Below are 27050 nucleotides of genomic sequence, written 5' to 3' on the forward strand. Positions count from 1 at the left end.
AGCAATTTAGGAGTTTTGATCTCAAATTTGATAAAGTTTAAAAAAATGAACCAAAGGCTGCAATTCTAGCCTATTAAGATAAAGAAACTGAGGAGAAATAAAACTCATGATACGGACTATCATGGGTTATATAAAGCCTTACTTCAGAGTAATGACTGGAAGTGCCAGTGAGCAGGAGTGGGAGTGTTTCTGCTTGTGCTCAGAATCTTTGTTGATGGAAGGCGAACTTTGTAGCAATATGAATCTTATCTCACTTCATTCTGCTGAGTAGCTGTGCTAGGTCTTACATAGTGCAGCCTCCCCCCATTTTTTCCCTTTGGCTCTTTGACACCCCCACCTTCCTGCCAGCCTAGTGTAGCTGATCAAGCTGTTCAAACAACTGGAAGACATCAGAAGTTAAACACTCATTATTTTAATTTGATGCTAATCATGTGTTAATGAGACTAATCCTTGCAATGATTCAGGTAATTTGCTTAATGGCTGCCCAGAGTACAGATTACAGCAATCAGTCACGTCTGATAAGATGTCTGTTGTGAAGGCTGTCAGGTGAATGAGGTAGGAAGAGATTCTGGGAGTGAGGGTCCAATATTAAACCTATTTCTATGGGAGAGAATAGCATGGAAAGCAAAAAATTCTGCACTAAAGAGATAGTATAGGTAAGACATCTTACACATGGCCAATCTGGGTTCAATCCTTGGCACTCTAACTGACCCCCTGTGTTCCAGCAGGAGTGATCCCTGATCACCAAGCCAGGAATAAGCCTTGAACACAGCCAGGTGTGACCCCAAAACAACAAAGAAATCCAGATTTCAGCTAGAAGTGGTCTTCATAGCGCTCTCACACATAGACAGTAGTCCTACTCTGCTCAGATAGTGCCACCACACTCTCTATGTGGTGAAATAAGTATAAACTCTGAGGAATCTTGGTATGTGACTCTTTTTATTCTAGATATATAATTAACTAGAACAACATTTGTAGGTAGCATGGACTTTCCTATCAAAATTCTTTTTTTTAATAATAGACAGAAAATTATGGTGAAACCACTTGTAGGAAAACCAATGAATTATTTCTTTCTACATTAGAAATACAGGATTAAAACAAATTAAAAAAACAAAAGGTCAAATTAAGCACATATAATGAAGTTTCAAGGTCATATACATATAATCTTTTATATGTTTAGAGCAATCTCTGACTGCTAAATTAAGGGGCATGGTGCCACCTGCAAGTTATGAGACTGAATCATGAGGCATTATTTTTGGTAACATAATGAAATTAAATTAATTGCAACATGCAAAACTGAGAAAGAGTTCAAAGCCAGAGCCCAAGGATGTGTTGCTGCTTCAGTTCAATGGTTCTGGGACCACCAAGGCCCACTGCATGTTGATAGGGGGCTCTGTGAAACATTTTTGATGGTGCTGAAGGCCTTCATGAATATATCTGGAGGTGTTTGAAGGACTGTATAGTGATGAATATTTAGTGTAGTGCAAGGCATGCACTTAACTTCCTTACTATCTCTGGAACTAGATTTTCCAAGTTACCAGACCAGTCTCCTTTTCTTTTAGGAATTTCATCTTTAAATTCTTTTCTTATCACATTTTCATATAAATTATCAGGAAGAGCCAAGCTACACATTTAGTGCTTTGCATAAAAGCCTCAGCTAAATATTCAATTTTATTTCTCCCTTCTCTCTTTACTGAAACACTAAAACACACACACACACACACACACACACACACACACACACACTTATTCAAGTTCTTTGCTAGTTTATTTTCCTACAGTTTCTAATAAAATGGTCTTTCCCACCTGAGATCTATTCAGAAAAGCTTTAGCTTCCATATTACTAGTACTATTCTGACCATCATTTTTCTAAGATTGGAGCTTTCTCTACAACTCTTTCCCTTTCATTCTGAGGATTATAAGAATTGCCTTTAAAAACCTATTTACATTGGGCTGGAATGATTGTGAGGCAGATAGGCCACTATCCTTACATGTGGCAAACCCTGATTCAATCCTGGCACCCCATATGGTCCCTGAGCCAGTCAGGAGTAATTCCTAAATGCAGAGTCAGGAATAACACCTGAGCGCTTTCTGTGTGTAGTCCTCAAACAAACAACAATAACAAAACAAAACAAAATTTAAAAAAAGTGTCAATTCACAGAATGTAGGGTTGTTTCCTTTTATGTTTTTTTTTCCTAGCATACACTTTAAATGTTTTTAGTCACTACATAACAGCTCTACAGTTGGTCATTGGTAAGAGTAGAATGACACTTCCACTGTCAATTTCTGTTTTTGTTCACTCGGACTGCTATCAAAATATAGTAAATATTGTTAACTTAAACAAATAGTAAGCATTTATTTCTCCTGGTTCGGAGACTGGGAAGTCTAAAATGAAGTAGATTTGGTATTTGTGAGTCCATTTGATAGTCCTTTACCTAACTTAGATATAGCTGACTTTCTGTGTTCTCACTTAGTGAAAGGCTACCAAAGTTCTCTCAGATCTCAGTGCACTAATGCCATTTCAGAGTTCCAGTCTCATAAATTTATTACCTTCCAACACTGTATTATCTCCAAATTCCAGCACATTAGAGATTAGTTTTTAATGTATTTAGTCTATAGGACAATAAAAAAGACTCAATGCATAGTAAAAAAAAATAAAAATTATTGGAGAAAAAATAAACTTTATCCTTTACCTTTTACCAAAACGATCATGCAGCTTAAAGTAGATCATGAATTTTAATTAAAATTATGATGCTATAAAATTTTCAGAAATAAATTGACAGGAAGAATCTCAGTCTAGGAAAAGAGACTTAGATTTGACCTATAAAACTATGGTTTCTAAGGGCCTGAGAGAGAGCATGGAGGTAGGGTGTTTGCTTTGCATACAGGACAGTGGTTCGAAACCCAGAATTCCACATGGTCCCCTGAACCTGCCAGGAGTGATTTCTGAGCATAGAGCAAGGAGTAACCCCACTGGGTGTGACCCCAGAAACAAACCAAACTATGGTTTCTAAAAGGTAGTAAAGAGAAATTGAACCCTATCAAAATTATGATTTTTTTCTGTAAAAATAATCTCACAGAAAAAAACATAAATAGTAAGCCAGGAGAAGTATTTTCACACAAAATTTTTCAAAATAACTTGCATCCTGGGGCTGGACTGATAGCACAGCTGGGAGGGCATTTACCTAGCAAGCTGCTGACCAGGGTTCAATCCCCAGCATCTCATATGACCCCCTAAATTATAGGATTAATTTTTTAATATCTTTATTTAAACACCATGATTACAAACATGACTATAGTTGGGTTTCAATCATAGAAAGAGCAACCCCCTCCCTTCACCAGTGCAACATTTCCACCATCAACACACTTGATCTTTCTCCACCCACACCCTTGCTTATATTTGAAATAAGCATTCTACTTCTCTCACTCATTAACATTGTCATGGTATTGTTAGTGTATCATTTTTCTAACTGTACTCACCCCTTCTTGAAGTGAGCTTTATATCGTGATCCGGTCATTCTGGCCCTCTTCTCTGGACATTATTACAATAATGTTTTTTATTTTTCTTAAAATCCATAGATAAGTGAGACTTCTGTGTGTCTCTCTCTCCCTCTGACTTATTTTACTCAGCATAATAGTTTCCATGTCCATCCATATATAGGAAATTTCATGACTTCATCTCTCCTGACAGCTGCATAATATCTCATTGTGTATATGTTTTTTTAGCCATTCATTTATTGAAGAACATCTTGGGTGTTTCCAGAGTCTGACTACTGAAATAATGCTGGGATGAATACAGGTGTGAGTAAGGGACTTTTGAATTGCATTTTTGTGTCCCTAGGGTATATCCCTATAAGTGTATGTATAGCTGGATCATATTGGAGCTCAATGTCCAGTTTTTTGAGGAATATCCATCTTGTTTTTCATAAGGGCTGGACTAGACAGCATTCCTGCCAGCAGTAAATGAGTTCCTTTCTCCCCACATTCCCACGAGCACTGATTGTTCTTGTTCTTTGTGATGTGTACCAGTTCTCTGGCATGAGATGGTACTTCATCATTGTTTTGTTTTGCATCTCCCTGATAATAAGTGATGTGAAACTTTTTTTTTTTTTGGTTTTTGGGCCACACCCAACGGTGCTGGGGTTACTTCTGGCTGTCTGCTCAGAAATAGCTCCTGGCAGGCACAGGAGACCATATGGGACGCCGGGATTTAAACCAACCACGTTAGGTCCTGAGTCGGCTGCTTGCAAGGCAAATGCGGCTGTGTTATCTCTCCGGCCCCTGTGAAACATTTTGATGTGCCTTTTGGCCATTTACATTTCTTCTTTGAGAAATTGTTCTATTTGTCTCCCCACTTTTTTTTTGAGCCACACCCGTTTGACAATCAGGGGCTCACGGGTTACCCCTGGCTTTGCACTCAGAAATCATCCCTGGCTTGGGGGGGACCATATGGGTCCTAGGCTAGCGCTTGCAAAGCAGGTGCCTTACCTGTAGTGCCACCTCTCTGGCCTCAATGTCTCCCCAGTTTTTGATGGGGTTATATGTTTTTTTCTTGTCAACTTCTGTCAGTATAGGTTAGATAATACCTTTGTCTGACAGGTATTGGGTGAATAGTTTCTCCCATTCTGTGGGTGGTTTTTGTATCCTAGGCACTATTTCTTTGGAGGTACAGAAGCTACTTGATTAAAAACTCTCAGCAAGATGAGAATGAAAGGAAACTTTCTCAGTCTAGTTAAAGCCATATACCACAAACCAATTGCAAATATTATCCTCAGTGGAGAAAAACTAAAAGCCTTCCATCTAAATTGTGGTACAAGACAAGGCTGTCTTCTCTCACCACTCCTATTTAACATAGTACTGGAAGTCCTTGCTATAGAGATTAGGCAAGAAAAAGATATCAAGGAAATTCATATAGGAAAGGAAGAAGTCAAGCTCTCACTGTCATGGTACTCTACTTAGAAAACCCTAAAGACTCTACCAAAAATCTTCTAGAAACAATAGATTCATATAGCAATGTGGCAGGGTACAAAATTAATATAAAAATCAATGGCCTTTTTATACACCAATAATGATAGGGAAGAAACGGATATTAATAAAACAACCTCATTCACGTTAGTGCTATACAAACTCAAATATCTTGGAGTCAACTTGACCAAAGATGTGAAGGACCTATACATAGAAAACTATAAAACCCTGCTCCAAGAAATAAGAGAGGACACGTGGAAATGGAAGCACATACCCTGATCATGGATTGGCAGGATTAACATCCTTAAAATGGCAATACTCCCAAAGCATTGTATAGATTTAATGCAATTCCTCTAAAGATACCCATGGTATTCTTCAAAGAAGTGCATCAAATAATTCTGAAATACATTTGGAACACTAAACATCCTTGAATAGCTAAAGCAATCCTTGGGAAAAGCAATATAATAGGCATTACTTTCCTGAACTTTAAACTGTATTACAAAGCAATAGTTATCAAAACAACATGGTATTGGAATAAAGACAAACCCTCAGATCAGTGGAATAGGCTTGAGTACTTAGAGAATGTTCCCCAGACACACAATCACCTAATAATAAATCATAAAGGATAAATGATAAAGGAGCAAAAATCCTGAATAGAGCAAGGAAAGCCTCTTCAACAAGTGGTGTTGGCACAACTAGTTAGCCACTTGCAAAAAAGTGAACTCAAACCTCTAGCTAACATCATGTCCGAAGATAAAATCTGAATGGATTAAATACCTTCACATCAGTGCTGAAAACATAAGGTATAGAACAACACGTATGTGAAATACTCTATGACACTGAGACTAAAGACATCTTCAAGGAGGAAACAGCACTCTTCAAAAGTGGAAGCAGAGATAACCAGATGGGAAAATATTAAGCTGAGAAGCTTCTACACCTCAGAGGAAATAGTGCCACAGGATACAAAAGCCACCCACTGATTGGAAGAAACTATTCACCTAATACCTATCAGATAAGGTACTAATATTCAAAATAGACAAGGCACTGATGGAACTTTATAAGAAAAAAATATCTAATCCCATCCCTATATGGGGAGAAGAAATGAACAGGCACTTTGTCAAAGAAGAAATACACTGGCCAAAAGGCACATCAAAAAATGCTTGGTGAATTCTGCTTCACAGTGATAAGAAGAGCCGAAAAGGAAGGATCAAAAAGCGATGTCGCTATGAATGCTTGGCCGCCACAAGCCAGTTATCCCTGTGGTTACTTTTCTGACACCTCCTGCTTAAAATCCCAAAGGTCAGAAGGATAGTGAGGCCCTGCTTTCACGGTCTGTATTCTGTATTCGTATTGAAAATCAAGATCAAGTGAACTTTTGCCCTCCTGCTCCACGGGAGGTTTCTGTCCTCCCTGAGCTCGCCTTAAGAACACCTGCGTTACTGTTTGACAGGTGTACCGCCCAGTCAAACTCCCCACCTGGCACTGTCCTTGGAGCGGTCGCGCCTGACCGGTAGGTGGCCAGGCGCTTGCCAGAAGCGAGAGCCCCTCGGGGCTCACTCCCCCCCCCCCCCAGCCTCACCAGGACAAAACGATTTGGGGGCTGGAGAGATAGCACAGTGGTGTTTGCCTTGCAAACAGCCAATACAGGACTTAAGGTGGTTGGTTCAAATCCCGGCATCTCATATGGTCCCCCACGCCTGCCAAGAGCTATTTCTGAACAGATAGCCAGGAGTAACCCCTGAGCGCTGCCGGGTGTGGCCCAAAAACAAAACAAACAATCAAAAAATAATGTTCCACATCACTAATCATCAGGGAGATGCAAATCAAAGCAACTATGAGGTACCATCTCACACCACAGAGATTGGAGCACATCACAAAGAATAAGAACAAGCAGTACTGGCAGGGATGTGGAAAGAAAGGAACTCTTATTCACTCTGGTGGGAATATCTTCTAGTCAAACCTTTATGGAAAGCGATATGGAGATTCCGCCAAATACTGGAAATTGAGCTCCCTTTATGATCCAGCTATACCACTCCCAAGGGTTTACACTAGAAACACAAGAATACAATACAAAAATCCCTTTTCACACCTATATTTATTGCAGCACTATTTACAATAGCCAGACTCTGGAAACAACCAAGACGTTCAACAGATGAATGGCTAAAAAAACTATGGCACATCTACACAATGGAATATTATGCAGCCTTCAGGAGAGTTGAAGTCATGAAATTTTTCTATACATGGATGTACATGGGATCTATTATGATGAGTGAAATAATCCAGAGGGAAAGAGATAGACACAAAATAGTCTTATTCATCTATGTATTTTAAGAAAAATAAAAGACACTCTTGCAATAATTCTCAGAGACAAAAGAGAGGAGGGCTGGAAGGTCCAGCTCACAACATGAAACTCACCATAGAGTGATGAGTGCTGTTAGAGAAATAACTACATTGAGAACTATCATAACAAAGTGAATGAATGAGGGAAGTGTAAAGCCTGTCTAGAGTACAGACGGGTGTGGGGTGGGGAGGAGGGAGATTTGGGACATTGGTGATGGGGGGGGGGGTCCTTCAAACTACGGCCCGCGGGCCACATATTGTATTTATTTCTGTTTTGTTTCTTCACTTCAAAATAAGATATATGCAGTGTGCATAGGAATTTGTTCATAGTTTTTATTTTCACTATAGTCCGGTCCTTCAACAGTCTGAGGGACAGTGAACTGGCCCCCTATTTAAAAAGTTTGAGAACCACTGGATGGGAATGTGCACTGGTGAAGGGGGGGGTGTTCTTTACATGACTGAAACCCAACTACAATGATAATCAAGGTGTTTAAATAAAAATATTAAAAATAAAACAAAAGAAAGAAATTTAAAATTTAAAAGTTTAAAATCACTTAAATTCAGAGATCATTTTCTTTCATGATTTTTGTGTATATCTTTATATTGCAAAGAAATAAAATTAAATATTTCACCCATGTATTATATGAACATTAAATTATTAAAAAAATAAACTAAGATTAGAATTTAATTATTGTTTGCCTGCCCATTATAAGCTATAATAGGCCTATGTACAGACTCTTTATGTACAGATCATTTTTAGGAGTGTTCCACACATAGGACAAATCTTTGACTACTTTTAGCAAGAAATCGTCAGATGATTTCCGCACTCTTATTTCTCTGCTGCACTTAGAGCCTTTTACTGAGGGGGTGAGTGATGGCAGCATACAATGGGACCAGATAGGGAAAGATTAGTAATATGGTGCTAAGAAAAAAACTTTTGATATGGAATGTCTGAAGGATGGGCCTAAGGAGTGCCTAATAACCTCGGATAACCTCGGCCCTGCCAGATAGCCTAAAAAAAGTGAATAATTGATGGGCCTAAGGAGTGCCTAATAACCTCGGATAACCTCGGCCCTGCCAGATAGCCTAAAAAAAGTGAATAATTTTGCCGACCAGTTACCAGATAATTATTCCAATGTCTTCACTCTGCTTTACTTGGTCATCTCCTTTAAAGTCAATAAATAAATGCCCCCCCACCTTTGTTAAACAAGTATAAAATGAGCAAGATCTCTGATTTGTCTGCTAGAATCCATCTTCAGGAGATCCCCCCAAATCTGGAAGTTTTTAGGAAGTTTTTCCCTTTCATTAAATGAAATTTTTTTCTATCACTGTCCAAAAACTAAATTAATTAATTAAATATAACAGAGGTAGTATGTTCTTCATTTTGGCAAAAGTAAAAACAGAGATCCAACTTTTTTCAGAAGTTTATCTATTTAATTATATCAGGGAATTATTAAATTATAGGTTTCCCTCAAATATTTTCTGAGAAATGAAAAGTTTTACTATCCAATTTTATTTACAACTTCTATTTCATATGTTTTATAGTCCATCCTTTCCTGTCACTTACTGTTTACTTCTTGCCTTTTGATTTAACCTTTTTAATTTTTCAATTGCCTCTCTTCATTCTCTGCTCATTTCAAAATTATGTCAGAGGAAAAGATGAGTTTTATTTGATAGAAATTATTCATATACCTCTGAAAAACTAAGGGCCACAGATCTAAGGTAAACATTATTAGGAGAAATTTTAAAAGATGTGAATGGGAATGAGAATTAATTTTATCCATCCAGTGTTCCTTATCAGTAGGCTAAATATAGAAAATAAATATTAAAAGCCTTCTGAGGCCAAATACATTTAACTAATCCCAACATGCATTTTCATCTTTATTTACCTACATTCTTTCATGGGCAATTTTGCTTATTAATGTGTATTGAAATTTTATGTTTATGAAGTGTGCATACTTAAAACCCAAGCTAGTGTATCTTTTAGGGAAAAAAATGATAACTTTATTTCAGAGAGAAGAAATCTGACACTTTTACTTAAGGCCTATTGCACTAGGAAGAAAATACTTTAACACAAACTGCTGTAGCTCTAAAAGACTTTCAGTATCCACCTTCCTTTTAGGAGGGACATTGTCAACTTATAATTAATTACTATAATGTGAAACAAATCAAAAGATAAAACAAATCAGGCTGTTAAGACAAACATTAAAAATCAAATTATGCTTTAAAAATAGGCAATTTACAGTTTGGAGGGGTAATTGGCAAACCTGAAATGCATACAAATAGTTGAAATTAGTGACTCAAGTAGTATATTACCTATTGGAGGGTATAATTTGACAATGACTCTTGAAAAAGGTTAAAGATTCTATCATTTTTTATGATGTAACAGCAAAATATGATCCAACACTCTGTCTAAAAGAGTCCAAAGAAGATTAAATTGAAGAAAGTGCTTTAGCTGAAAAAGAAATGAGAGTCAAAACTGTATATCAGGAAGACACATAGATAGCTTTTAAAGTTTTACAGTCTTCTGTTAAATGAACACCTCAAATGCAGCCACTGACCACAGTGTTTCAGTAAATCATTAAAATAGAATAATAGTACAATAGGTAGGACACTTCCCTTGCATGTAAACAACCTGAGTTTGATGCTTATGTATGTCCTCTGAGCCTTGCCATGAATGACCCCCAAGTAAAGGATAAAGCCTTGAATACCTTATGGTACTCATATTTATATATATATGTATATATTGTTCATTGTTTGATTTTTTTAATTTTTGTGTCATAAACAATATTTTGAATAATTATTTCTATAGTTATTTTCACAAGTCAGACTAAAAGACATAAAGTCATATAATATAAAGATAAGATAACAGAACACAATTAAATTGTGCATATGTGAAGTATTGCTAAAATATGTATTGGTTATATATACTGAAGATATTTGAAGTTCTGATTCATTTTAATGAGAATATTATTGCTTCCAGTTTAGGTGAGTTAACAGGTCTGGGTTTTTGGTATAATCATCCCATGAATAAAATAAAATGATGTTCTCAGATTTAAGATTTTAGATTATATTTAACCTGCATCCTATGTTTCCTATGTTTAATTACAACTCTCAGTTTTTTTATTGTGGTTTTGTCTATTGTATATTCTTTTTTTATTTAGCTGGATAATTTTGTCACTAATTTGTTCACTCCAGTTTTTTCAATTATTTTTATGTACTTTAGGTTTAATGAATTAATTTTCTAAGCTGTAAATTATCCATTTTGAGAATGTAATTTGTTATTAATGTATGTCTTAACACCATGATTTGTTTCATGTTTGTAATTAATTTTGAGCTTTGAAAATAAAATTGCATGACAAATCATTATGGACAATGCCACCACCATAAACAGCAAAGATGAAATAGAAGTAAACTTTCTTTTCATGTTGATGTTTTAAAGCGAGGATTTAGTACTTAAAATCAATGATATTAAGTCCTGAAAATGTAAAATAATGTTAAGTATATTTAATAATAATAATATATTATAGTAATATATGAGCAATTATATGTTCTATCAGTTAACAATTACTATATCTAAAAATACTCTTACAAGGATAGCAGGAATAATCTATCACTTTTTATGTTATGGGTCAGATAGTTTTATATTGTTCTGAGCCAAGTCAGTAGATCTTGACCAGTTTGCTCAGGCATCTATCTCAGCTAACAGGCAGCAAAATTATCTCTTTTGAGGAGTTTACTGGTGGTTGGATGAGAAATAATGTTTCCCAGCTGAATTGTTCAATCTCTGTGGATTAGCAAGAACTTTTATATATGGCAGCTATGGAGCTTGAAGAACAAGACTAGAACCATGAGAAACTACTGAAACTCAAATAAGGATTGGTGCATCATTTTCACTGTTTTTTGTTCAAATCAAAGAGAAAGACTAAGATCAAGAGCAAGAATCAGTAGAATGAAATCTGCTTTCATCAGAAAGCAAGGAAAAAAGTTTCATTCCAGCTATTAATATCTGATTGATAGATAGTAAGCAATTTATTGAAAAGAAACATCTGCTGAGACTAAGGAAAGTTGGAAGCCCATCTGTCTCTGCCAGAATTTTTAACCATTTGATGGGACACCAAATCTGATCAAATATAGGGTTAAAAGCAACAGGATATACAGTATTTGGAATATAGAAATAGGTGGTGAATTAAGCATATTACAAAACCTTTGGGTCTTTTAAACAATGTTCTGCTACATCTCTTTTTTATATGACATTTTATATTTGCTGAACTCTAGCAACAAAAGAAAATAAACAGTTACTCAAGAAGGACAATGAGAGATAAAACTAAACAAAAGGAAATAAACAGTTACCCAAAAAAGGACAATGAGAGCTTTGAGTAGAAATATTTGATGATGCAAATAAATTCCATCTCTGACCTGAATAAGAGAAATTGTGGTGTGTTGTTTTATTTAAATGTGTCAACTCTAGATAAAACAATAGAATATTTCCAAGACCACTTAGGAAAGCTAAAAATTAAATGTTAAGGACTTAAATGTGTTACTCCAGAAGATCAAATAATAATAATTATGATAGCTTTGAGATTACTTAAAATTTCTAAGGCTTTATTTTATGTATATAGCAATTTATATTAATCACGAATATAATGTTTTTAAAGTAATGAACTTATTAACTACATTTATTAACCACATACAATTTTATATAACAATCTCTAGATTATAAGTCACATGCATAGAACCTTTTTGATAACAAACCAATTTTATTCATAATAGGCGATTAAAGTTCCCAAAGAAAATTATTTGGTATGGTTTATTTGGAGAATTGGCCCTTCCACCAAGACCAGGGTCAAAGGAAACATAAGATTTAGAAACATGAGGGGCCGGGAAGGTGGCGCTAGAGGTAAGGTGTCTGCCTTGCAAGCGCTAGTGTAGGATGGACTGCAGTTCGATCCCCCGGCGTCCCATATGGTCCCCACAAGCCAGGGGTGATTTCTGAGCACATAACCAGGAGTAACCCCTGAGTGTCAAACAGGTGTGGCCCCAAAACAAACAAACAAACAAAAAGATTTAGAAATATGATAAAAATTATGTTGTATAATATATTATTTTCAAATATGTACAACTATACTTTTAAATCTAACCACAAGTAAAAATAACAAGATTATATCCATTTAATATGGAAAAAATAAATGTCTATTATTTTTACTATATGTTTTAAAAGTAATAAAACTGCATCCTTACCCAATAGTCAATTCATTTGTTACTTGAAAAACAGCTTTCCAATTACATCAACTAATATTTCTGTTTTAGGCCACACCCAGAAATGCTCAGGGTTTTTTTTTTACTCTTGAGTCTGAGGACATGTATCATTCCTGGAAGGTTTCAGAAGACCAAATGAGGTTTCAGGGATTGAACCCTGGTTTAATATATGTAAGTCAAGAACCCTACCCTCTTGACTATCACCACAGCTCCTCATCAATCAATTTTGAAATATTTAATTTCTTTTAATGTGAAAATTAGCAGGTTCTATATTTGACAGTTAAAAATTTTTAGGACATTGCAATTTAAGTTCTAATATGATGTCCACTACTATGTTAAAGATCTTAAACATTCCATTAGAAAAATATTTTAAATAGATAAAATAAAATGGTGGAAGAATGAGAAGCGGAGAAAGACTGAGAGAAAGAAATTCTAGATACCTAATTTTAGCACTTAGATATACAGTATATAGCTCTATTTTGATAAAATTCCATTTTTAGTACTCAGTTTTTCTTGCAACAACAACCAAAGATAGTGTTCATTTTGCTGTAATTCTCTCCCGTGCCTTATCTATATAATCTTTCTTTACCAACACATTTATGTTAGGCAGTTTAGACTAACTACAAAATAGAAATACATTTCTTAGCAGCTGTTACCATAATTCTAAAAATACACTTTTTTTCTTACAGGATTTAAAACCTTCTGGGCTTTTTCCCAATACTAAATCCTGTTGACTTGATTTACTAGATTGTAGAGAAAATCAAGCATTATGTTTTAAGATCATTTCTTTTCCCAACACCCAAAAGGTAATAATTCTGACAGTTTGCAGAGCATGGCAGTTAGCTTCCTTAAAAATTTCTCCCAAATGATTCTTTTCAATTTTGTCTTAGCCTTCTTGCATGTTCACTGTTTAATCATTGGCGATCATAAACTCATGGTAAGAAGATATTCTTTATTAGAGAGTAGGTTATTATTTGCACATAATGATTTTGAACAGTAATGCCACTGATGTTTGCTGTATGCTAAGCGAAATTTCTTATAATGCTTCCAAAAGGAAGTACCTTTTGCAGAAAAGTTTGCCTCTTCAAGAGTTTAATGTTCTAGCACATTCTTTTTGTATTTCCAAAACAGCAAAAAATTGTCAATATCTAATGATGAGCTAATTTTTGTAGTAGGAATAATGGTTTCAAAATGGAAACTCTGCTGGCCTAAGGGTTTTTTTTCTTTTTCCATAGATATGACTGTGAGAAGTGAGCAGTCTTATGTTTCTTATTCACACAGAAAACCCTTTTCTAAAACACATGTTTTGGTACTACTCATGATGTGCCCTCCTCTTCAGGTTTGGTTGTAATCATACATAAATACTTGGGATTTAGGTGTCTGACACTTAAATGCTTCCCCCACAGAGTTTTTCTTTTCTCTTCTCCATTATTCCTAAGTCAATCTTGAGATTTTTTTACTTCTACAAAGAAAAAATGCTTCTCAGTTTTATTTAATCACTGGCAAGCTAGCATTGAAGCTAGTGCTTCAAGAAGGCTGCCAAAAACACGACCTAGTTACTGCTCCTTTTTGTAGCATCTTACCGTGTGGTTTGTAGCACTTGGGAACATAAATTCACAGTTACCAGAAGTTCAGTTTATCACTGTTGCAAAGCCATTGAGTTTTGATCCAGAATCTCAAAAACTGGTGCATGCCCACGCCGATTTAGCCTGTCCAGATAGATTGAACAGGAGGAAAAGCACAATGCCAAGAAGGAAGAAACTGGGTCCTAATTAATAAGAAACAAATAAGTTATTTTAATAGGGATGTTGAGGAAGAGAGAAATGCATTATTATGGGAACCCTATGTTCCACCAGGATAACACTTCGAAATGATTATACTGCCAGTTATTTTCACTAAGTTGTGGAATACTGAAAAACAAATGAATCATTTGGAGTGGGTCCTTATTTTTTTTGTTTTTATATTTTAACTCACTTCAAGATGTAACACAGCTTCATGGTCTCTAGTTTTTCTTTTTTCCTTATTCTTAACTTAAAAATGATGCCTGATTAGCAGAGGGATGGTAAAGATATCCACTTTACCTGAAGATTTTATAATATCATTTATTCTTGATAGGTTAAAGTGAGGAAATACAACCCATTGCCAAAAATGAAAAAACGTGTGTTTATACTGTTTCTGGGACTATTTTTTTCAATAAATATTTATTTGCAATTTGCACTTGTCTACTTTATTTGCTCATTTCATACCTGCTGCTTGAAATCTCCATCACCCATCTTCCACTGAAAATGAGACTTATGAGTTACCTATGTCATATATGTTTTTAATTCCCTTTTTTCCAAACCATCAGCCTTTCTGCCTTCCTTTATCAAAACTGCCTATTTATCCACTATAACATTTATTTATTTCTATTAAAAATCCATACTATGTTGTCATTTTGAAGTCTTCTCTATTTACAATGGAGGTCTCATTTATTCATAATGCTTATTAAGCACATTGAATCTAGTAACTTCATGGAAAATATACTGTTTCATTCAATTGATGTATTATTTCTAATTTTCAACTACCTTGTTGGAACTGTGCCATATTTTCTTTGCAAGCATTATAAATTTTCATTTTTTAAAATGATATCTTTATTTAAGCACCATGATTACAAACATATCTGTAGTTGGGTTTCAGTCATAAAAAGAACATCCACCTTCAGCAGTGCAACAGTTCCATCACCAATGACCCTCATCTCCCTCCTCCCCTACTTCCTATCTGTATTCAAGACAAGCATTCTACTTTTCTCACTCATTACCATTGTCATGATAGTTGTTAGTGTAGTTATTTCTTTAACTGCATTCACCACTCTTTGTGGTGAGCTTCATATAGTGAGCCAGTCCTTGCAGCCCTCATCTCTATTGTCTCTGGGTATTAATACAATAATGTCTTTTATTTTTCTTAAATCACATAGTGAGTAAGACTATTCTGTGTCTATCCCTCTCCCACTGACTTATTTCACTGAGTATAATGTTTTCAATGTCCACCCATGTATAGGAAAATGTCATGACTTCATCTCTACTGATCGGTGCATATATGTACCAGAGTTTCTTTAGCCACTTATCGCTTAAAGACATTTTAGTTGTTTCTAGATTCCGGCTATTGTAAATAGCACTGCAATGAATAAAAGTGTGCAGAAGGCATAAGTTAGGGATTGATACAAATGTGATAAGACATGAAATTATTTGGTGGCTTCAGAATAAACCTGTAATAAGAACTTCACTAAATAGTAAAGAAGTTGAAGATTTTCAAACTAAATGGTAGCAGGTAATATAATTTTTAATAAACTAGAAATAACTAACACAGTGTTTATAAAATGTTTAATCTCTCTTTGTTCTTTATTAATATTCTGTCCTGTCTATTAGTAATTTTTATTTATTAGCATCATTTACTTATACTAGAATGTGGTAAACATGGTGGACAATTTCATGGGAGAACTATAAAGATGTTGGCCTTGTATCTAATAGTATGCATACAGTAAGTTTTTTGTATTAAAAAGAAAATACAACTAAGAATTAAAAAAAATGAAAGAACATATTTGGAAAAAGAAATAATGAATTATTTGATTTTTTTTCAGGAATTCATTGGTAGAAAGTTTTTCTGAGTTCCCTAAAGTGAAACCATTGCAGAGGACATTCATTAGGATTTAATTCAATATATATATATATATATATATATATATATATATATATATATATTTGGTTTTGGGCCACACCTGGTGATGCTCAGGAGTTACTCATGGTTAAGTGCTCAGAAATCGCTCCTGACTTGGGGGACCATATGGGACCCCAGAAAATCAAATCACAGTCTGTCCTAGGCTAACACAGGCAAGGCAGAGGCCTTACTGTTCACACCACCACTCTGGCCCCTAATTCAATAAATATTTTAAGCATTTAATAGAATCTTTAAAATAATCTGCTGTGAAGTTTTCATATTTCATATTACAACTATATTGTCAGACTTATAAATAAATGATTGCTTAACAACAAATGAACATATTAAAATAAAATAATTTTAAAATAAGTATTTTATTTATGTAATAAAGTTTGAATTTATCTGTATATACATTCCTAAATTCAAGCTATATCTATCTTTAGTCATGTATATAAATAACATTCCCAATATACAACTCAGCTCTCATGCTCAGCACATTTTGTCATACAAAATGCTTAATAAATCCTAAACAAGTAAATGAGTAATAATTATAGGAAATGTAACTTAGGAAGGCCCAAATATAATTTCACATCACATGATGGTCTATGTTAAAAATATGAGATGTGAGATAATGCTATTAATTTTTTTTTGTTTTTTGGGTCACACCTGGCAGTGCTCAGGGGTTACTTCTGGCTTTACTGCTCAGAAATCACTCCTGGTTGCTCAGGGGACCACATGGAATGCTGGGATTAGAACCACTGTCCTGCATGCAAGGCAAATGCCCTACATCCATGCTATCTCTATGGTCCCAATGGTATTAATTTTTAAATACCTATACTGTAGCAACTGTTAAGAAGCACTAAAGGACAATGTTTCAAATAATTTTACTAACATGAGTGAATTAAGGTCTCTACCAAGAACTGTATTGATGAAACAGTCAGCTTTACATGCCTGTTTTTTTTTATTTTTATTCTAACAAGATAGTTTAATTTAAAGTACCTAATTTTATCATTAGTTGCCTTTTTCTTTTTTTCTTTTTTTGGGCCACACCCATTTGATGCTCAGGGGCTACTCCTGGCTAAATGCTCAGAAATCGCCCCAGGCTTGGGGGGACCATATGGAATGCCGGGGGATCGAACTGTGGTCGTGATCTTTCCTTGGCTAGCGCTTGCAAGGCAGACACTTTACCTCTAGTGCCACCTTCCTGGCTCCAGTTGCCTTTTTCAAATATCTATGCAGTATATATTTTTCACACTATTTCAGTAGTATATTTTCCTTGCAAAAATTCAAAAAGTAGGTATATGAGTTAAACAATAACTGTCAAAGAAAAATAAATTTTAACGTAATTAAAGAAACTAACTTTTTTTTAAATACAGAATTAAATTTAGAATACTTTCAGTTGAGTGTCAAACAAAAAAATTTTAAGTGTTATGTTTATGCTTTGATTATAAATATGGGTGTATTTGTAGAAAATTTACCTCCTTGCTCTTTACATAACATGAACTTTATTATAACCATGCATTTTTAAAATAATAACTTTATTTAAACACCTTTATTACAAACATGATTGTGATTAGGTTTCAATCATGTAAAGAACACCCCCTTCACCAGTGCAACATGCCCACAAACAATGTCCCAAATCTGCCTCCCTCTCACCCTGCCCCCACCTGTACTCTAGACAGGCTTTCTAGTTCCTACATTCATTCACATGGTTATGATAGTTCTCAGTGTAGTTATTTCTCTAACTGCATTCACCACTCTTTGTGTTGAGCTTCATGAAGTGACCTGGAAGTTCCAACCCTCTTCTCTTTGTCTTTGAGGATTGTTGCAAAAATGTCTTTCATTTTTCTTAAAACCCATAGATGAGTTACATTATTCTGCATCTATCTCTCTCCCTCTGACTTATTTCACTCAGCATAATAGATTCCATGTACATCCATATATAGGAAAATTTCATGACTTCATATCTCCTGTCGGCTGCATAATATTCCATTGTCTATTTGTACCACAATTTTTTAAGCCATTCATCTGTTGAAGGGGATCTTGGTTGTTTCCAGAGCCTGGCTATTGTGAATAGTGCTGCAATGAATATAGGTGTGAGGAAGGGGTTTTTGTATTGTATTCTTGTGTTCCTAGGGTATATCCCTAGGAGTGGAATAGCTGGGTTGAATGGGAGCTCAATTTCCAGTTTCTGGAGGAATCTCCATATCTCTTTCCATAAAGGTTGGACTAGATAGCATTCCCACCAGCAGTGGATAAGAGTTTCTTTCTCTCCATATCCCCACCAGTCTCTGTGGTGTGAGATAGTACCTCATAGTTTTTTTGATTTGCATCCATTTGTATAGCTATCTGGTGACATATTTGTAGAGAACAGGTTACAATGACTTAACAGTTTGCATAATATTTTAATAATATCATGATATTTATATGTTGCATAAGATTTAGAACATCAGCATGACTATATGCTGATAAACAATAATAGCACAAGAAAAAATATATTCAAGAACATTGTACTGAATATTTTTGTTTGTTTGTTTTTGAAACACACCTTGTGACTCTCAGGGGTTAGGCATATCTATGCACTCAGAAATCGTTCCTGGCTGAGGGAACCATATGAGATGCCAGGAATTGAACCCAGGTCTGTCCTGGATCAGCTACATACAAGGCAAACTCCCTACTATTGTGCTTTTGCTCCAGCCCCCATTGTTCTGAATTTCATGTAACTTATTCCGAGAAACTATAAAAGTAATAAGGTATTTTTCAACATAGAAATAAGTAAAGGATAATGAACATTCTTTCTGTTTTGTTTTGTCTTTTTGTTTTTTGGGTCACACGATCAGGGGTTACTTCTGGCTCTACGCTCAGAAATCGCTCCTGGCAGGATAGGGGGACCATATGGGATGCCAGGATTAAAACCACTGTCCTTCTGCATGCAAGGCAAATGCCCTGCCTCCATGCTATCTCTCCAGCTCCAATAATGAACATTCTTTTATTTTTTTTAATTTCAATTTGTTTATTTCTTTTGAAGTATTCATAGTTCTTTTTTCCTTTATTTAAACATCTTGATTACATATATTATTGTGATTAGGTTTCAGTCATGTAAAGAACACCCTCTTCACCAGTGCAACATTCCCACCACCAATGTCCTAAATCTCCCTCCATCCCACCCCCCCAACTGTACTCCAGACAGGCTTTCCAGTTCCCTCATTCATTCACATGATTATGGTAGTTCTCTGTGTAGTTATTTCTATAACTGCACTCACCATTCTTTGTGGTGAGCTTCATGAAGTGAGCTGGAAGTTCAAGCCCTCCCCTCATTGTCTCTGAGGATTGATGCAAAGATGACTTTTATTTTTCTTAAAACCCATAGATGAGTGAGACTATTCTGCAACTCTCTCTCCCTGTGACTTATTTCACTCAGCATGATAGATTCTATGCACATCCATGTATAGGAAAATTTCATGACTTCATCTCTCCTGACGGCTGCATAATATTCCATTGAGTATACGTACCACAGTTTCTTTAGCCATTCGTCTGTTGAAGGGCATCTTGGTTGTTTCCAGAGTCTGGCTATTGTGAATAGTGCTGCAATAAATATAGGTGTGAGGAAGGGGTTTTTGTATTGTATTCTTGTGTCCTTAGGTTATATCCCTAGGAGTGGAAATGCTGGGTCAAATAGGAACTCAATTTCCAGATTTTGGAGGAATCTCCATATCGCTTTTTATAGAGATTGGACTAGACGGCATTCCCACCAGCAGTGGATAAGAGTTCCTTTCTCTCCACATCCCAGCCAGCACTGATTGTTCTCATTCTTTGTGATGTATGCCAATCTCTGTGGTGTGAGGTGGTATCTCATTGTTGTTTTGATTTGCATCTCCCTGATGATTAGTGATGAGGAGCATTTTTTCATGTGTCTTTTGGCCATTTGTATTTCTTTCTATCAAAGCATCTGTTCATTTCTTCTCCCCATGTTTTGATGGGATTAGATGTTTTTTTCTTGTAAAATTCTGTCAGTGCCCTGTATAATTTGGATATTAGCCCCTTATCTGATGGATGTTGGGTGAATAGTTTCTCCCACTGGGCACTATTTCTTTTGAGGTGCAGAAGCTTCTCAGCTTAACGTATTCCCATCTGTTGATCTCTGCTTCCACTTGTTTGGAAAGTGCAGTTTCCTCCTGGAAGAGTCCTTTATTCTCAATGTCATGGAGTGTTTTACCGATGTGTTGTTTTATATACCTTATGGTATCAGGTCTGATATCAAGGTCCTTAATCCATTTGTATTTTACCTTCATACATGATGTTAACTGGGGGTCTATATTCGATATTTTGCAACTGGCTAACCAGTTCTGCCAGCACCATTTGTTGAAGTAATTTTCCCTGCTCCACTTAGGATTCCTTGCTCCTTTGTCAAAAATTAGGTGATTGTATGTCAGGGGAACTTTGTCTGAGAACTCAAGCCTATTCCACTGATCCGAGGGTCTGTCTTTATTCCAATACCATGCTGTTTTGATAACTATTGCTTTGTAGTACAGTTTAAAGTTGGGGAAAGTAATGCTTTCTATTTCCTTTTCCCTAGGAGTGCTTTAGCTATTCAAGGGTGTTTATTGTTTTAGGTGAACTTCATAAGTGTTTGATCCACTTCTTTGAAGAATGTCATGGATATTTTTAAGGGGATCACATTAAATCTGTATAATGCTTCGGGGAATATTGCCATTTTAATGATGTTAATCCTGCCAAACCATGAGCAGGGTAAGTGTTTCCATTTCCGTGTGTCCTCTCTTATTTCTTGGAGCATGGCTTTATAGTTTTCTTTGTATAGGTTCTTCATGTCTTTGGTCAAGTTGACAGTTTTTTGGGGGTGCACTCCCTAGGCCTCTGAGGAGAATTTTAGTTATTCAGAAACACAGACAGGCAAAGGAGAAGTTTTCCTTGAATTCCTGAGAGTGATCAAAGGCACAGCAGGGTGGAGCCTCCATAGGCCAGAGAGCTCATCTTATTGAATGCCGACCACCACAGCCAGAGTGTACTCACTGGGCAGCTTCAAAATGCAGTTTTTGGGGGTGCGCTCCCTAGGCCTCTGTGGAGACCTTCAGGTATTCAGAAACACAGACAGGCACAGAAGAGGTTTCCCTTGAAGTCGTGAGGGTGATCAAAGGCACAGCAGGGAGAAGCCTCTGCAGGCCTGAAAGCTCAGCTTATTGGATGGCGACCCTCCCAGCCAGAGTTTACTCACTGGGCAGCTTCAAAATGCAGTTTTTGGGGCTGCGCTCTCTAGGCCTCTGAGGAGATCTTCAGGTATCCAGAAACTCAGGCACAGGAGAGCTTTCCCTTGAAGGCCTCAGAGTTATAATGCACATTCTTAAAGAGTTTTAGTTTTGAATTTTTTCTTTAATTAAAAATATCTATTGAATAAATATTACTTTACAAGACAATAATAGATTTTGGTAAAATTTCTCATCTCCTCAAAATTTGTAATACACTGTATGACCAATGTACCAATATGCTTCTACCACAATTCAAAGGGAAGCTGCTTATCATAATTTTGATGTTCTTTGTTCTTAATATCTGTATTTTGTCCATGTGTACATGTATATTTAACACTGGAGAATGCACAATAGAACTATCTATATACATGATATTTATACTATGCTTATTAAGACTCAATGCATGTGGAGCATTTGGTGTTAGAACATTTTATATACAAAACCATAACGTTAGCAGCATTGTAATTTCAGGTTCCTAAAATTAAAAAAAAAATACAATTTCTTTTTGTTTCTTTGTTAGTTTAGTTTTTTTTTTTTTTTTTTTGGTCACACCTGGTGCAGCTCTCAGGTATTACTCTTGGCTCTACTCTCAGAAATAGCCCCTGGCAGTCTCAGGGGATTATATGGGATGCCTGGATCCAAACTATTGTCCTTCTGCATGCAAGGCAAATGCCATACCTCCATGCTATGTCTCTGACCCACCCCTGTAAAACCTGTTTTTTAATAAAAGGCAGTGATTGTATTTAATCTCTATTTCTAAGCAACTATTTTTTTCTGGAATTACTCTTTTAAAGATTCTACAACAATCACCAATTTATCAGATAAAAATATGTTCTATCAACAATAAACAAATAAAACAAAGACTTAAAATCACTAATATGATAGTTTATTAAATTTGTTTAAATATAAATTTCTAAGGATATTAATCATCATATATATCTTCTTTAAAATAAGAGCATAACTAAACACTAATCTCAATTAACATATGTACCTTATACTGTAATGATATTGATGATGATTTTAAGAGAAATAAGAGACATTCTTGCAATAATTTTCAGAGACAAAAGATAGGAGGGCTGGAAGTTCCAGCCCACTCCATGAACCTCACCACAAAGAGTGATGAGTTTAGTTAGAGAAATAACTACATTGCGAACTATCCTAACAATGAGAATGTATGAAAGAAATAGAAAGCCTGTCTAGAGTAGAGGTGGGGGCAGGGTTTGAAGGAGGGATATTTGGGACATTGGTGGTGGGAATGTTGCACTGGTGATGGGGTGGGGGTGTCCTTTTATATGACTGAAACCCAACCACAATCATGTTTGTAACCAAAGTGTTTAAATAAAATATTATAAAAAAGTTAACCTTTACTCTATAGTGTATAGTGTGTTATTAAAAAACTGATAGTTGTTAGGATATAGAGAACTCTTGAAAAGGATCTGTAGTGATAGTACAGCAGATAGAGAACTTACCTTGTACTCAGCTGGCCTGGGTTCCATCACTGAAATCTCAGATGGTCCTTGTAGACTGCCAGGAGTAATTCCTCAGTGCACAGCCAGTACTAAATAAACACTGCCAAGTGTAGCTTAAAAAAGAAAAAGAAAGAAAGAAAAGTAAAAGAAAACTTTGTTTTAACTTTTTTATTATTAATATTTTTATTTAAACACCTTGATTAAAAATATGATTGTGGTTGGGTTTCAGTCATGTAAATAACACCCCTCTTCACCAGTGCAACATTCCTATCAACCAATGTCCCAAATCTCCCTCCTCCCACCACACTCCCGCCTGTACTTGAGACAGGCTTTCTACTTTCCTCATTCATTCACATTATTAGGATAGTTCTCAATGTAGTTATTTCTCTAATTGTATTCATCATTCTTTGTGGTGAGCTTCATGTCGTGAGCTGGACTGTCCAACCCTCCTCTCTTTTGTCTCTGAGGATTATTGCAAGAATGTCTTTTATTTTTCTTAAAACCCATAGATAAGTGAGACTATTCTGTGTCTCTCTCCTTCTGACTTATTTCACTCAGCATAATAGATTTCATATACATCCATGTATAGGAAAATTTTATGACTTCATCTCTCTCTTTTTCAACTAGAAGCCATGGTCAACACAATATTTTGGAATAAACAAATAATTAGTCTGATAATGTAGTCTGTAGATAGATTAATAAATTAATTTGTATTAAAATTTATTTTTCATAATAGATTTATTTTTGTTTTTGGAGTCACATCTAATGATGCTCAGGTATTTCTCCTAGCTCTTCACTCAATGATAACTCCTCACTGTGCTCAGGGGACCATTTTGGATGGCTATAATTAAAGCAGTTCTGCGTCTTCTTGCAAGGCAAATGCTTTGCTTCTGTACTATTGCTAATACCACATGAATATATTTTAACAAAACAAGTTTTCTACAATAAACAGATAGTACATCTGGAAAAGAAGTTGAATAAACATTTTTTATTTATTTCTAAGCATGCACTCATGACATTAACAATGCAGAAGTACAAATTTTTGTAAAGATATAATATATAATATTTTAAAAATAAGAACCATAGAAAAGTCATATGTAATAAAGATCAATCATTTTTATTTCATAATTTTCTAGTTTTTTAAACATTTACTGTTTTTATTGTCTTATTTTTAATGAATTATTTTGTGTTTAACCAATTACACCAATTCTGATTCTTTCCTCTTCTTACAATTTTGCAAAAGTACAAATCGACCCCTAGCCAACAGTGGTAATTCTTAAAGCTTATCAGTCAAAAAGAAGAATGTAAGAATGATTAGAATTGTTTAAAGCTACAGAAATAAGACAATAAGGAGCAGGAAAAGATAATGATAATTAAGCACTAATCAAAGTAGATGTATATGAAGGAACTTAGATCCAATCAATATCTTGGTCAATACTAGCATTATCATCTGTGAATGCTATCTATAATCTTGGAAGAATTACTTAATACTTTGAATTAGAATCCTTATCTATAAAATGGGATTTATCTTCAAAAGCTATGATATACATTAAATAAAATGAAGCAAATAAGGTCATTCATCTTAACACATGATAAATGCTCAATGTAGGTTACCTTCTATGTTTATGATGAACAACTTTTATAATTTTTTCCTTACTCTTTCATACTCATTGAAAGATTGCTAATAGCTTATTGATACTTATAATTACACCTTTCAGAGGCTAGTCATATTACAAGGCAGATAAGATATCTGCCTTTTTGAGCTTATATTGGATATAGAATTATAAATAGGGGCTGGAGAAATAGACCACCAGTGGGGAAGTCAATTACCCCAGCATCATATATGATTGCCTGAATACCACCAGGAGTGACTCTTGAATGCAGAGCCAGGAGTACTGCTGAGCATCACTGTATGTGAACCCCTAAAAGACATAAATAAACCTTTACTTGTCACAAAAGAATAGTTTGCAGGCTTTTAGATAGTGTGAAAAATACACATAAGGTTTTACCTTAAATACTTTAAGGTTCAGTATTCCAATTATTTTTTGCAATTTATATTTTCAAAGTGCAGAAATGTTAGCACAGCTTTAGAGTTCCCTCTTTTTTTTTTCCCCCAGAAATCTTTTCTGGCAGTTACAAGTTCAGAAATTTTTTGTGCATTCCAAGCAGTCTTGCCCAGATTCTGCCACCTGTTCCATCATTCTGGGTATATTTAGGGTATAGTTTTTTCCATATGGGCAGTGTAATTCCATTAAGTAGCAATCCAACACAGTTTCTTTTTTTTTTTAATGTTAAACCTCGAGAGTTAATCGTCCATCTGTGTGTAATGATCGATTCCATTAAGCCTTATGGCCTTGTCAGATTATCAAACATTTTAAACAGTACTCATTTCTTCACTGGAGACACATTTGAAAATTAAGGGCATGATGTAATCTAAGTTTTTGATTCTGGATCCAAAGAACTATGTTTTTAATTCTGCATTAGATCACTGAACTTTATGACAGTAAGGGACTCAGCAACTCACATGAATCTAGCTCAGCTGAATTTCTGAACAAGTAAGAATCACATGTCAAACACAGATCAAATGCTTGACCATGTTTTTTTTTTAACCTGAAAGGCTTCTTCAAATTTCTAGTCATTATATCTGACTAGGTATTACCCAAGAGGCATCTTTACCCATAGTTTATATGAATCTGGCTTTCAGCTTTCTCTCCAGTTTCCCCCATTTTCCTTTTATTGGTTCCTGTTGTTTTTCTTTTCTTTTCTTTTTTTCTCCCTCCCCTTCCTGTTGTTTTTCATTCTCTCGGATATTATATTTTTAAAGTTTGAACTCTCAATTGGGGAACTTTTGAGAAGCAGTAAAGGGAGACTGTCAAATTGAATTTGGATTTTATATAAAGCCACCAATTACTGATCTCCACAGAATATTTTCTACTTTCAACGTTTTTATCTCTATTTTGTTAATTGCATATAAAAGAGAATGAATAGGAATTTGAGCCTGAAGAAAACTAAAATCAATAACGTTTTTTTCTTTTACAAACTACAATTAGGAATTGTAACACATCATTCAAAAGATACAGACCTGGAACCATCCTAATGTAGTTAATAAAGGAATAATACCTAAATATCAGCATATCAAACGATTTGATTAATATATTTAAAACATCATGTTTAGAACACTGAGATATAGTTTTCTGTATCATTAACTATTTTTTAAGAAAGTAAATTATATTGTCATCTTACCTACAAAGCCTAGAAACGATCTCATGCCTTTTGTTTGTTTGTTTAATTTGATTCTACGTGAAAATAGAATGTTTCTTGTTTTGGTCTGCATAAGTCAAAAAAGAAAAAAAAAAACACTTGATTCATGTTGGATTACAATTACTTTTCCTAGAACAACACACTTTCTTGTAGATCTAGGGGGTGGCTGGAACTAATGAAACTGGCTAGAAAACTAAACACTCAGAGGGAGAAGCTTGGCCTTTGTGGAACAGCAGGTCTGGAGAGCCCAGTCTGCTGCACAGCCAAGTTAGAAGCCCTTCCGGAGCAAATCTGGCCCAGAAGATTGCACATATTTTTGCCTGGATAGACCCTTCATGTTCAACAGGATCCTCTGCGGTGATGATGGGGTCCTCCATATTGCTCACACAAAGCGACAGTATGGGACAGGAAATCTGGCTCTTTAACCCTCTGGCTGCTGCACATGACTATTTGGCTAGAAAAGCAGAAAATGTCGACAGCCTAAGGTTTAAATGATTAGTAACAGGTTTTTGAGTGATTTTTCCCAGAATGTGCTAGTATAAATAGAGGACTGTGAAAGTGTAGTTAGAGGGATTTTTTTCTTTCCTTTTGGTATTGTGATTTGTTTGTTTCCATTTCTTTTCATGACACATTCCCATTATGAGTCTATAAACCTAAGTCAAAAAACCAAATGCAGACAGAATAAAAAGGTGCTCAGCCCCAAAACATTTTTAATCATATATCATATATCATATATCATTTTTAATCATAATCTCCAGGGCAAGAAAGACTATCTAAAATCTTTGATTATGAGTTACTT

General features: G+C 35.3%; 1 pseudogene; it reads left to right on the forward strand.

Moving 5' to 3' along the window:
- The window catches only part of LOC126032197 (60S ribosomal protein L12-like), a 97106-nt pseudogene that overhangs the window by 47892 nt on the left and 22164 nt on the right, over positions 1-27050 (forward strand).

Source organism: Suncus etruscus, chromosome 16, assembly GCF_024139225.1.
Source record: "Suncus etruscus isolate mSunEtr1 chromosome 16, mSunEtr1.pri.cur, whole genome shotgun sequence".
Lineage (NCBI taxonomy): Eukaryota > Metazoa > Chordata > Mammalia > Eulipotyphla > Soricidae > Suncus > Suncus etruscus.